The sequence below is a fragment of the Hydra vulgaris genome, chromosome 01 (assembly GCF_038396675.1).
Source record: "Hydra vulgaris chromosome 01, alternate assembly HydraT2T_AEP".
Taxonomy (NCBI): domain Eukaryota; kingdom Metazoa; phylum Cnidaria; class Hydrozoa; order Anthoathecata; family Hydridae; genus Hydra; species Hydra vulgaris.
In genome coordinates, this window is record NC_088920.1 from 66,741,654 (window position 1) to 66,756,695 (window position 15,042).

Below are 15,042 nucleotides of genomic sequence, written 5' to 3' on the forward strand. Positions count from 1 at the left end.
TATTTATCTGAAGTTTAAAAAAAAAAAATTTGAATTCCTACAGTCAGATTTTTAAAAAATCGAATTTAAATAAATAAACAAATCTACGTTTTACTCTAAAAAGTATCTAACTAGAGATGAAGTTTAAGCGCGCTAAGACCATTTTATTACTATTTTATTGATGTAATTATGAAATTATATGTATTAATATACTGATATAAGTTAAAAACAAGAGTACAGCATTATATTTCAAAGAAAATGTTAACAAATTAACGGTTGTCATATAAAATATTTTATGTCGTTAAGAGCCGCAGCCATTTTAAAAGTTCAAGAATTTTTTAAAAATTTTAACGCATGCGTGCCAAAACATAGCGCTTGTAAACGACCGTGTAAGTAATGGTGTAAAGGGTAATGTCGCTTTTTAACAATAGGAAAAGTTTAAAAATAAAAGAGAATAAAAAATTAAAAGTAAGATAGTATTTGACGTCATAATCAAGCAACTCTTTAATAAGATAAAGAGTTACTTGATTTAAAAATTTGAATTGAAATCGTAGCTTTATTACTTGGGAGAAAATTAGTAGCAAATTACTTGGGAGAAATGAGTTCCACAAATGTGACCCTCGGTATGTTATAGAAAATTCGGATTGTTTTAACAAAGTTTTTGGTACCTGATAATTAAGCAACGAATGCTTTGTTTGATATTTATAATCTTTAATAAAGAAAAGGTCTTTATTAAAAAATATTAGTCAGCATATGATGTTAATCTAAACATGAATAAAAGAATATTATAAATATTTAATTAGCAAACATTCAGCACTCCAAGTTTTCTTAGCAGTGGATTAACACGGTGTATTTATTAGCACATAGGGTCATTTCGGATAAAGCGAGCCAATAAAACTAAAATCAGTGTGTATTAATAACTATGTGAGATATCTTAATACTTCTTGTACTAGAAAACTCTATAACAGATACCTAAACTATGATATAATGTAAAGTGAGCCACACTAATATAAAGTAAGCCAAGTAAACTATATATGATACATAGGAAAGGCTCGCTTTATATTAACAAATTTATAAAGTGAGCCACCATTATTGGTAAAGTGAGCCAATAGCTTATTTGATTATTCTAAAGTGAGCCATTTAGCTTTTATTTCAGACAAAAATTTACAAAATTGGAAGTATTATTACAAATAATATTTACTATATTAATATTAACTTTATTACTTACGATATAGTAAACTGGTATTAAAAGTTTGCAAACATTAACCTCAAATGCATACAATGCAAAAAATTTAAAGAACAAAAGCAATATAAAAATGTCAGCGACTAGTCTAATAAAAATAATACTGCTAAAGCTGCAGATAAATGATGCAGTACAAAATGCAAAATATCAAGTCTTAACTAGAGTTAATTTACTTAGTTGTTGTTTGAACACAATCAGCACATAGTTGTCCACGCACGGTTATTTCGATACAGCTCTCATGTAACCAATCACGGCACGCGTCACACTCAATCCATTCATCATCAATGAGAGGATCAGTTGCTTCACCATATGCAAACCCACAATATTTGCAAATGTCCTCTTCTTTTTGTTTCTTTTCTTTTTTGGATTCTTTCTTTTTCTTTATAACCTTCTGTTTAACAGTTTTCTTCTGTTTCTTTTCTTTGCTGGTCTCTTTCTCTTTAGCTGCTTTTTTTGTTATTGGTTTGGTTCTTTCTTGAATAAATGCTACATTTTCTTCTGATGTCAATTCATAAGATGGTGGTTTCTTACGTGGCCGACTGCTTTGTGGTCAATCTCTATGCGGCACTGGCATCAAGTTTTCGAAAGACACATCGAGGTCTGCTTGTTCAATTGACACAATTGCATTTTCATCAGTGGTAGGTAAACAAGTACTACCAGCAATATCAGTATTGACATGTTGCTCATGCTGCTTATCTAGGCGAGTATTAGAATTAGATGCATTAATATTATCTTTATTAGCTGTATCAACAAGTTTAGCACTAGAACTATTTGAAATATCTGGCAATTGCATTTCATTCAGATTAATTATGTCAACGGATTCGGTCACAGAAATCAACACCAAATTCATAGCTGCATTAGGTACAGGTGGCTGTTCAATACTCGATCGCAGTGGCAAACAAGAATTTTCAATATTTGACAACATATTGGGCTGAGAATCCAATGGCTCGGTTTACCTGAATGCCCTTGGCTCGGTTTATCTAACAGTTATGCAAAACCGAGCCAGGTTGAAAATTCGATTAAAAAACTTTATCATCGCTCAAATACATATCAACACTATTTTTTGAAATAGTTTCTCATATTACTAATATTACAATCATATTTACTATAAATAGTGTCAAATATGAAATACTCACTTTTCTTAATTGAAGCTAAACAAAATATAAGGTCTTAAAGCGAAAAAACGTTTTGTTACTACTCGAATGATTATAATTATACCACCGCGAAAATAATTGCTTAGCAACTGTTTTTAAAATATTCATTAGACTTTAAAATGAATAACTAATATTAAATAAATTGTTATAAGTCGAAAGCATAATTTGATTTCGTAAAATTGCAATATTTAGGCGACTGGCTCACTTTATCCGATGGCTCGCTTTATCCGAAATGACCCTAGTATAAGGCGGCTCGCTTGTTTTTGTTTTTTTAAGATACACGGTAAGTGAAGCCCAGACAATGTTTAATAACTAACAGAGTTGTTACGACATAATATGTCTGGCAGATCTGTCGACATATTTTCAGACATATTTTTTGCCGACATAAAATATGTCCCACATATTTTCGATTGACATATTTTGACATAATTTTATGTCTGAATTATTTTCTGCCGACATAAAATATGTCAGACATATTTTCCATTGACATATTTTGACATATTTTATGTTTGAATTATTTTCTGCTGACATAAAATATGTCAGACATATTTTCTGTCGACATATTTTGACATAATTTTATGTCTGAATTATTTTCTGCTGACATAAAATATGTCAGACATATTTTCTGTCGACATGTTTTGACATAATTTTATGTCTGAATTATTTTCTGCTGACATAAAATATGTCAGACATATTTTCCATTGACATATTTTGACATATTTTTATGTCTGAATTATTTTCTGCTGACATAAAATATGTCAGACATATTTTCTATCGACATATTTTGACATAATTTTATGTCTGAATTATTTTCTGCTGACATAAAATATGTCAGACATATTTTCCATTGACATATTTTGACATATTTTATGTTTGAATTATTTTCTGCTGACATAAAATATGTCAGACATATTTTCTGTCGACATATTTTGACATAATTTTATGTCTGAATTATTTTCTGCTGACATAAAATATGTCAGACATATTTTCTATCGACATATTTTGACATAACTTTATGTCTGAATTATTTTCTGCTGACATAAAATATGTCAGACATATTTTCCATTGACATATTTTGACATATTTTTATGTCTGAATTATTTTCTGATGACATAAAATATGTCAGACATATTTTCTGTCGACATATTTTGACATAATTTTATGTCTAAATTATTTGCTGTTTGATATTCTTGAAGAAAAAATCAATCTAACAAATTTATTGCGCATTTCAATTTAATTTACAGAGTTAAGTAAAAATAGTTTAACAAATTTGTTGCTTTTTTGCAATCAATTATAATTGAAGGTCAATAAAAAAAAAATTTTTTTTGGTGCCGAGCAAACAATTTGTTTTTTGGGTTGCATTTCACATTTTGATTTCAAATATGCAACTCATTTTTTACCATCACGTCAAGTTGTAAAGATATTTGGGTTCAGATCTTTAATATTTGGGGTAAAGTCCCTAATATTGTCAAAAAAAAAGTTGTTCAAAAGTATGTCAACTTGGGTCTCAAAAAAAGCGTGCTTTAGAAGATAGTATAGAGATTTTAGAAAATATAAAAATTTTTCCTTAAAATTTTTTGGTAAATAAATTATTTGAAAAAATGCTAAAGACTCTTAAAAAAATGTCAACAAAATGTTTTTCAGCAATAATACAAAAAATACTTATTTTTATTACAAACGAATAACATCTTTAAAATCTCTATGAAAATACGCTTCTTTTGAGACTCAGGTTGACATACTTTTGAACAACTTTTTTTTCGACAATATTAGGGACTTTACCCCAAATACCCCTAATTTTAATAGTATTTGATAGTATTTAAATTTGATAGTATGGTAAATAAATTATTTGAAAAAATGCTAAAGACTCTTAAAAAAATGTCAACAAAATGTTTTTCAGCAATAATACAAAAAATACTTATTTTTATTACAAACGAATAACATCTTTAAAATCTCTATGAAAATACGCTTCTTTTGAGACTCAGGTTGACATACTTTTGAACAACTTTTTTTTCGACAATATTAGGGACTTTACCCCAAATACCCCTAATTTTAATAGTATTTGATAGTATTTGATAGTATTAATTAGTATGGATTAGTATTGGCGATTTCCCTTATTAGAATGTAAAAATCATCTCAAGCTGAGTTTTTATTACTGAAAATGGTTTTTATTAATATGACTAAACTTAAAATTATTCTCTTGATTAAAATAATATTTAAAAAAAAACATTTTTAGTTATTTTTAACTAATAGTTGATTCATTCAATAAATTATTCTCCATTTTTGACTTTAAATCGTAAGGAAAACGAAAAAAAAGAATTATTCCAATAAATATTTCACTCAAAACATTTTATGCAAGTTTATGGCAGTTAATTATGCTGTTATAATGCAATTGTCAATTATTTTTTTGTCAAATAAATCATAACTATTATAACTAAAAGTATATTATTCGTAATTAGTTATAAATTATTACCGGTTAGTCTTCTTAATATGAATTTAATGAGCTGAATATATCTTTTGTGAAATATTTCAAATTCTTCAGCTTAAATGAATTTAATTTGGCACGAATTTTTTGAAATTCTGTGAACCGTTTTTTTGAAATCTTTTGAATTCAAGTTTTCATAATGAAATCTATTTCAGGATCAACTAATAATTAAAAATAACTGTAAAAGTTTTTTTTTTTATTATTATTTTAATCAAAGAAATATTTTAAGTTTAGTCATACTAATAAAAACCACTTTCAGTAATAAAAAATCAGCTTAAGATGGTTTTTACATTCTAATAAGGGAAAGCGCCAATACTAATCAATACTATCAAATACTATCAAATGATGCCTCAATACTAGTCAATATTAGTCAATACTATCAATGTCAATATTAGTCATAATCAATAAATAAGTCATAATCAATAAATAAGTCAATAAATGCCAATATTAGTCAATACTATCAAATGATACATTGCTAAAAAGGGCAGAAAAAGACCTTTATAAAACAACTGATGTTTGCTTATAGGGTTTAAAGTAAAAGTTTTATGAAGCATAATTGATTGCAAAAAAGCAACAAATTTGTTAAACTATTTTCACTTAACTCTGTAAATTAAGTTGAAATGCGCAATAAATTTGTTAGATTGATTTTTTCTTCAAGAATATCAAACAGCAAATAATTCAGATATAAAATTATGTCAAAATATGTCCATAGAAAATATGTCTGACATATTTTATGTCAGCAGAAAATAATTCAGACATAAAATTATGTCAAAATATGTCGATAGAAAATATGTGGGACATATTTTATGTCGGCAGAAAATGTCTCAGACATGTTTGACAGATAACAACCCTGATAACTAATATAGATATGAAAAAATGAAAAGTAAACAGATTTTAAAGTAAATTTATCCAACATATATTTAGTTTTATGCATAACTCTAATACTTTTTGAAATTTTATTTTCTATTATATTAATATGTTTATTCTAACTTATTTGCTCATCGATTGAAACACCTCAGAATTTAACACAGAATGTCCGCCGCAATGTCTGCCGCAACTTGGCTTTTACTATTGATCTATCCGAGAGTTTTAAGAGCAACGTGTCAAATTTAAAAGATTTAGAAAAGGGAGTACATTTGCTATTGGTAGGGTTCAGAGAGAGTTTGTTGGCTTTAAACCATTTAATAAGGTTATCGAGTTCACGATTCATAATCGTAAAGATTGTCTTAATCTTAGAGTGAGTATAAAATACTACAAGTGTCGAAAGCAAAAAGATTAAAGTTTAGTTACTAGATGATATGTAAAAATCTTTGATGTAAATAACAAACAATAAAGGCACTAGAATAAATCCCTGTGCAACTCCGCAGGTAATTTTTTCTAATTTAGTGTAGGTTTTGTCATAAGATACACATCGTTTGCGATTTTTAAGATAGGAACAAAACTATTTAAAATTATTATGACTCCATAACTTTTACGTTTGTACAGAAGAATATCATTGTTCACAGTGTCATAGGCCTTTGAAAGGTCAATAAACATTCCAAGAATATACTGGTTGTTTTCACACCCATTTAATATTTCTTTAACTAACTTAGTTACTGCATGTTCTGTCGAGTAACCTTTTCTAAATCCATACTGAATATTATTTAGAATTTCGTGAATTGTGAGGTAGTTGTAAAGCCTATTATGCATTATTCGATCTAGAAGTTTAGAAAAACATGGGAGTATTGAAATAGTCCTATAATTAGATAACTTTGATATATCACCATCTTTACTGAAACCACTCTAGCTAGTTTCAAGAGTTCATGAAAAGCTCCATTTTTAAATGAAAGATTAAAAATAATAAGTAATGGTGTTATTTTGCTTCCTAACTTTTTACCCACGTTTATAAAAAAGTTATTAAAACTGTTCTCAATATAATTTTTCTCATTAGTTATTGCTCTTTCATCCTCAGTATATAAACATTTCGGTAAAGTATTATCACGAGTTTTCTTTTCTTTTCCTATCACTTCCTTTATTATATCCCAAGTTTTTTTGTTATTTCCGATATTATTTTGTAATAAATTTAAGAAATTTTTTTTTCAGCTTTTTTTTCAGGTTTTCAAACAGGTTTTTGTAAATTTTATACTTTTTTTTGTTTTGATAAGTGTTTTTTTAAGTACTTTTCATACAGTTTTTGTTTCTTCCTTGAAGATTTAATAAGTTCTTTCGTAATTTATGGACTATGTAGACTTTTAGGCTTGGTTTTGATTTCATACATAAAAAACGCTTGGTTGTAGGGGAGACCGGGGCTAGTTGGCCGCAGGGGTAAGTTGACGAACTGCGTTTATCTTTAGAGCCTTTCATCAGAAAGTGACAAAAATTACTCAGAAACTTCCTCATTGACCATTTTATCATTCACTGTAGTATTGTCAGGATTTGCGCATGCGCATGGGAGATATTGAGATTAATGCGTTTTTTAGACAAAAACGTAACTTTTAGAACATCGCTTCCTTTTTACTTTACAAAGAAAATATTTAGTCGTATGAAAAAAAAATTATTGTAAAAGTTCCAGTCACAATTGGTTTACTATATCCAGTCGGACTTTTTTTTTCAAAGCTGCCGTTTTTCAGGATCTATAGACTGTTTATTAAAAAAAAAGCTTTCGGGGTAAGTTGACAAATTTTTTACGGGGTAAGTTGGCTCATAGCATTTACTATGGAAAAAAATATTTATTTTTATAAAATTATTTTTTTTTATTTTAAACAATATTGAAAATATTTATTCTTACAAAAAAATTAAAAAAAAATTTTGTTTAGTTTTTTTTTCCACAGATAAAAGGTGGGTTACTGTTTGGCTTTTATACGGACTAATATTTGGTACCAGCTAAAAGTAATATTAAATTTTGGGATAAAATTGTTCCAAAAATTAATTTTAAAAAAATTTCTATTAATTTTGCACTTAATAGTGCATTAATAATCATTTTTATAGTTTGCGCCAACTTACCCCGTGGTGGGGTAAGTTGGCGCAAATTTTTTTTTTTTTTTGAGGGTCCGGAAAGGCCCCAAGAATTTTTTTCTTTAAATGAATGCAAATTGTACTTATAATTGTAAAAAAATGTACTGTTAGGGCTACAGAGCTCATAGAGTAAAAACCGAGCCAACTAGCCCCGGTCTCCCCTACGCATTAAGAACTCGTAAAAAAATTCATACGCTTTATTTGTATCTTTGCAATTATGTAGTTGTTTCCACTTTACTTTGAGTAATTAATTTCTAAATTTTTTGAGATTAAGTTCAGTAATTTGTCTTTTTATTCCTGTTAGTACTTTTCTTCTTTTTTCTTTTTTACAAAAATCAGATATAAAAAAAATTGGAAAATCTTAAACTTATTTACTTTTTATCTATACATAGCTACGTAATGCATGCCAATATAGTATGGGGCCAGGGCCGTGTCTGGGCATTTGGCCGGCTGCGTGCTAGAATGTATGACCGCGTTTCAGTTAACAAATATAAAAAAAAAAATCAAAATTTAATTTTTGATTTATATTCACAAAATTACATATAGCATTAACATTTACATATTAAAATGAAATTAAAAATTAAACCGACGCGATTTCATGGAAGCAAATTGTTCAATCGCTTCATGAGTATTTAAAGAATCAGTAATGTCACTTTCTATTGCAATAGTTGAAACATTACTGAAACGTTCTTCTGTCATGGATGTCCTCAGGTAATTTTTAATTATTTTTAGTTTTGAGAAAAATCACTCTCCTGGAGCAACTTTATCTTTGCTTTCACAACAAAATCCTTAAGAAAAAATAAACTCTTAATAAATAAAGTAAATAAATTAACATATTAACGCTAATTTTTTTAAATAAAAAATCATTTGTAAATGCAAAACCACAATTAGAAATTTACTAAATAATCAAAACAAAGCATTCGATTTCGCTGCAATTAGATATGCTTCTTTTTTTAAAAGCAAATTTATTTCAGTAAAAAAAAAAAAAACAAGCTTTTAATTCTGGTGTATTATACTTTATGTTATATGTTATAAGACAAATTTGTGAGTTGTTTTTAACAATACAGTCGAGTAACAATATTGTAGAGATCTATATAATAAATCTAGAGGAAATTTGTTTTCATCCAAAGGAAGTCATTATCAATGGGCTTTCGCAATTTAAAGAGGCTGAAGTTTTTAAATTAAGAGTCGAATTGTTTACAGAAATATTAGAGCGTTTTGACATGGAGCAGTTCTCGTTGCTAAACATTATTTTAGACGCAGAAGACCCAGTGAAAAAAAATCTTAGAAAGCGGTATAATATTTATGATATTGATAATATTTATGATGATATGATATTATGATGATATTGATGATATGATGTCTTGATGATATTTATCTGATGTCGATTACTTTAGCGGAAAATCAACTTCATAAGGACTTTAATAAATTGCTTTCTATCTCCAAACAAGTTAGTCCACAAATTTTTCAATCATCAGATATAAATATGACATCGATCTTAAAAGAAATTATCGATCGCTTAAAGGCATTACAATCGGAAAATAAAAGAATCATGGCGGATTTGCATTTATTACAGGAAAAATACGACGCATTACAAAAAACAAATGGCGAAATTGTGAAAAATCAATGTGCGTCACAATCTATTAACGCAAATAACTGTAAACCACAAGAAGTTTTAAAATCTATTGTTTCAAATTCAATAAATTATCATTCTGCTAACACAAATAAATACACTGCAAAATGTTCCTGTATGCTCCATTGCAGAGGATTCTAGTTTGAAAGTTGATTGTAGAAGTAAAAGTAGAGATTCCTACGCAACCGTGGTTAAATTGCTAAAGCCTGAACCGCAACAAGAAAACGAATTTATAGCAGACTATCAAGATTTCAAAGTGATAGGAAAAAATAATAGATTTATAAATAGCCAAAAAGATAAGCAGAGGATAAAACCCGTCTTTGGAAATAAAGTCGTTAACAACAGAAGCTCGATTGCAGGGCAACGTATTATTTGAGAGTCTTATATTTGTAATTCCTTATCTGAAGAAGATCTTTCGAACTACATGAATAAAGAAATTGGTATTACGCCTTTAGACATCAAGCTTAACAGAGAAAACATGTACAACCGATCCTTCTAAGTGAAAATTAAAAGTAGCGAAAAAGGAATGGTACGTAAACCCGATGTTTGGGATAAATAACATTATTGTCAAACCGTTTAGAATGCACCGTGAAACTCTAACAATAAAAAAAAACACATCAAAATATTGAAAAACAATTGCCACAATTCTTAAATCACTCTACATCATTCATGCAACAATCAAATTATAAGTCATAATGGGAGAAAAAGAATTAAATTTAACTAATACAATAATAACACTTTGTGCGTTTAACTGTCAAAGTTTTAAATTGAACTAATATTATATCTCTAAATTATTAAAGTATTTTGATATTATTTTGATATTATTTTTATGTCAGAGCACTGGCTGCTAAACATCGAGAGTTTTCTGTTAGATAATGTTGCATTGCTAACACATAATGTTATCTTTCATGCGGCAGAAAAAAATACACACGGTAGACCGTATGGAGGAAACGCATTCTTTATTAAAAAAGATATTTCGTCTTTTCATATAATACATGAGGATAAAAACATTCTTGCAATAAAAGGCACAATAAACAAGTGTCATTTAATTTTTATTGAGGTTTTCTTTTCATGCTGTCGTAACAATAATAAATCGTACAATAAATATTCTCCTCAATTACAAGCAATTACTTCAATCATGAACAACTATGAGGATGAAGCAGAATGTATTATATCTGAAGACTTTCAGTCATTTCCTTATAAATATATGATTTAGAATTTTGTAACAACAAAACACGAAACAATCTTTCAGAACATCTCACAAATTTTATTAAATCAAACGAGTTGGTTTTTGTCTATATAATCAATGGTGCTGGTCCTACCTACATCTATCAACATGAAACTCTTTTAAATTCTTCTTACATTGACCATATAGCATTTTTAAAAGATATAGAATTATGTTTTACAAATTGTCAAGTTATTACCCCTTCACCTACCAGTATCCACGAGTACCAACCTTAGAGGTAGCAGCTTATCTAACGAAATAAATAATATAATGGAAAAGTATGATTCAGTTCCAAAACATGCATGGAAGAATGAAAAGTTCATTGATTTTTATAATCATAATCTATCTATAGCATTTAGCAATTACACATTTATAGATAAAAAAAATAGAAGCAGAAATTAAAATCACATGTTCCAAAATCAAAAATGCTGCTCTCTTGGCAGTTAAACAATGTTTTGGACAACAAGTGACATGTTAGTATTCAAAACCTTGATGGATACCAGATCTTAAAAGATGTAAAGATAACCTATCTTTTCACTATAAGCAATGGCGAAAATCCGATTATAACAAGTCAGTAGAATGCATAGTCTACAAAAGATATATCTATTTCCGAAAAAACTTCCGTAAAGCTGTTAAAGCAGCACATAATAAAAAAATCTACGAAAAAACTAAAAATATCGAATACCTACGCAATACTATTCCTCAAAGGTTTTGGGACAACATTCGCAAAATAAAAAATAAAAATAATACTCGACTCTTTACAATTAATAAATTGCAAAACAAAAACGAAATCGTTGAAGAATTTAGCCATCATTTTCAAAAAATACTTAATACGCCGCAATATACAAATAACGAATTTATTCCTCAACAAATTCCACATATAAGTAAAGAGCCTAATTCAAAATTTATTTCAACAGCTGATATTGAAAAATGTATTTTAAATCTTAAAAATAATAAATCCTACGCTTGTTTTGATATAAGTGCTGAACATCATAAAAACTCTCGCAGTAACAATCTTCTAATGTTACTCGCTTCTTTTTATAACAGCATGTTAACAAATGGAAAGATTCCCCAATGTTTATCAACAGCCACAATTATTCCATTAGTCTTATAAATTATCACTGGAAAATCCAAATAACTACAGAGGAATCAGCATCCTACCTATTTTTACGAAACTTCTCGAATATCTTACTGTACACATATGTCCAGGTATCACAGAGAGTCATTCACATCAATTTGGGATTAAAAAAATAGCTCTACACTTCACGCAGAATTTCTTCTGAGTGAAACAATAAAACACTTTAAACATAACAATTCACCTGCATATATATGCATTTTAGATGCTAACAAAGCTTTTGATTGTTGTAACTGGGAATTACTATTTGAGAAACTATATTATCAGAAAAAAATCTCACTATCGGTAGTTCATACTATCTCATTGTTATATCGGGCAGGTACTGCTAATGTATCATATCTTGGATGCACATTAGAAGAGTTTAGGTTGTCTCAGGGAGTTCGACAGGGATCCATACTTTCACCTCATCTTTACAAGATTTATACTGAAAATCTTTTAGAAAAAATTGTCTCAGAATCCAAAGTAGAAACTTCAATAAATGGAGTATACACTGTTGTCATTGCGTATGCGGATGATATAATTTTGCAAAGTTCAACTATATCTGGTCTTCAAAATCTTATCAACATTGTCCAAAAGTATGGAATATCAAACTAAATGCAGAAAAAACTGAATTTTTAATATCTGGAGTAAGCTCGATCATCAATAACCTGATTTATGTTAACGACGCTCCTATTAAGTTTCAAAGCAATTTAAAACATCTTGGTTTCCTTTGGGATAGTAAGAACAAAAATATGACGGCAACACTCCAAAAAACAAATATAAATGAAGGTATAACGCAATTTTTATCTGTTGCAAAAGCTCTTATTAGAAACGGAATTCGCTTTTGCCAGCCTGCTACGATTATTTATTTATTTAATTCCCTAGCTATTCCAACGCTATTATACGGACTAGAACTAGGTGGTTGCAACAATAAGTTTCTACAGAATATTGATAAAGTTGGACGATCTGTCTTAAAATCATTTTCAGTTATTTCTAAGCATAGTAAAAATCACCTCCATTCTTATTTCAAAGTAGACTCTGTATCGAACATTCTTATTCATAACAAATTAAACTTATTTATCAGGCTACTTAATGACCCCATATGTTACTCCATTATAATGACTCAGTTGCCGTGTATAAATAATAAAAGTTTATTTGTTGGTGAGATATGGATAATATGCAAGCAATTTGGTATGCAATGTATGATCGAGAACAATAAAATTAAAACTGCACGCCCTAAGGAGGTGTTGGATGCCAATATTGTCGCATTTTAAAACAATCTTTCCAATTATGGAATTTAAAGGAACAAAAACTTATATTTAGAACTTTGATGGAAGAGAACATTCCAAGAACAATACAAGAACACACATAGCATTTTCTTTTTTTTGTTTTTTACCTACAACTCATGTAATTATTTGGTGTTTAAAAGAATATATTATTATTATTATTATTTAAATATTCAAAATATTACCGTCTATTAGTTCATTTATAATAATAATATAATAATTGAAATTCTTGTTCTTTATTATCTGCAAGTCAATCAGCTTAAGTCTGGATTTAAACTCTTTGACTGATGTAGACTCCACTACCGATTGCGGTAAATTATTCCATCCAAAGACAACCCTGTTTGTTAAGAAGTGTTGTCTACTTAAATAATTTATGAATATGTATAATTAAATAATTTATGCATATGTCAAAAAAAGAAAGTAAATATGAAGAACTAATTTTCTTAGGTAATGACTCTAAAGGAAATTTCAACTATGTGGCTTTAAAAATTAATGGCATAAATTATTTGAGACCCTAGACCGCTTCTATGTTAGCAAAAAAGCCAGTCAAAATATTAAAACATATTTTGAACCAACTATTTTAACCGATCACTATAACGCTCAAGTAATGATTTTAAATACAACAAAAATTAATATCAGATCAGAAATATGGATTTCAAACAACAAACATTTAGAAAATGAAGAGTATAGAAATCTCATAGAAGCGAGCTGGAACGAATGGACACAGCAAAAAATAAATATGAAAATATTAAAGACTGGTTGGAAGCCGGTAAAAAAAACATAAAAGAAATTTTGAAAATGTTTAGTAAAAAAATAAAACAAAAAAGGAATAAAAAAGAGTTTAAACTTTTAAAAATATTAAAAAATGCATCTAAAAAAAATGCATTTAAATAATAACATGAAAAAATTATATGTAAAAATGAAAATTGAGCACATTGAAAAAGGAAAAGCAGAAGGGGCGGCGATAAGAGCGAGAATTCAATGGAGATTAGAAGGTGAAATATGTTCAAAAAATTTTTTCGGATTAGAAAAACAAAAACTTGCAAAACAATATGTCACAGAAATAAATAGTAGTGACAGGGAGGTGAAAACAGAACAAAAAGAAATTTTGACTGAATTTGAAAAGTTTTATAGAAAGTGATATAAAAAAAACAAAATGACAAACCTTCTCAAGATTTTTTATTTTTAAATGCTAAAGATCAGAAAGTGACTAAAGATGAAAATAAAATTTTAGAGAAAGAAATTTCTGAGTGCGAAATAAAACAAGTCTCCAGGATCGGACGGGCTAACCATTAAATTCGATAAAAAACTTTTTCGAAATAATTAAAAAAGCTTTAACTGATACGTTAAATAATGTCTTGTTTACCGGTGAATTGACAAATTCTCAAAAAGAAGCCATAATCACATATATTTGTAAAAAAGGTAACAAAAATGATATAGGAAATTAGAGACCTACAGTAGCGTGCAAAAGTAACCGGACAAGAGCATAACTTGAGATAACTTTTGAATGAATAGTCCAATTTCTTTCAAATTTTCACTGAAATGTCAAAAAAGTGATTACAAATCTAAAAACAAATGAAGTTTTACTAAATCTAAGCAATCTATTCTTAAAAGTTCATTTAATTAAAATTTCCTCGTGCAAAAGTATCCGGACAGGAAAAAAAAACTTGAATTAGATTTTTTTTTAACATTTTTTAAATTGAAAATACTTTATTTTAAAGTAAGTTGCTTTAGTACTTTGTCGGGAAGCCCTAATCATTAATTACTGCTTGACAGTGACAAGGAATTGAGTCCACCAGCTTCATAATCACAAAAATTTTGATTTTTCGCCATTCTTGTTTTAGAATATTCAATAAATAAAATTTACTTGCTGATTTTCAACCTGAAATTCGTCAATCTGTGTGTTTCCATAGATGTTCATTAGAATTAAGG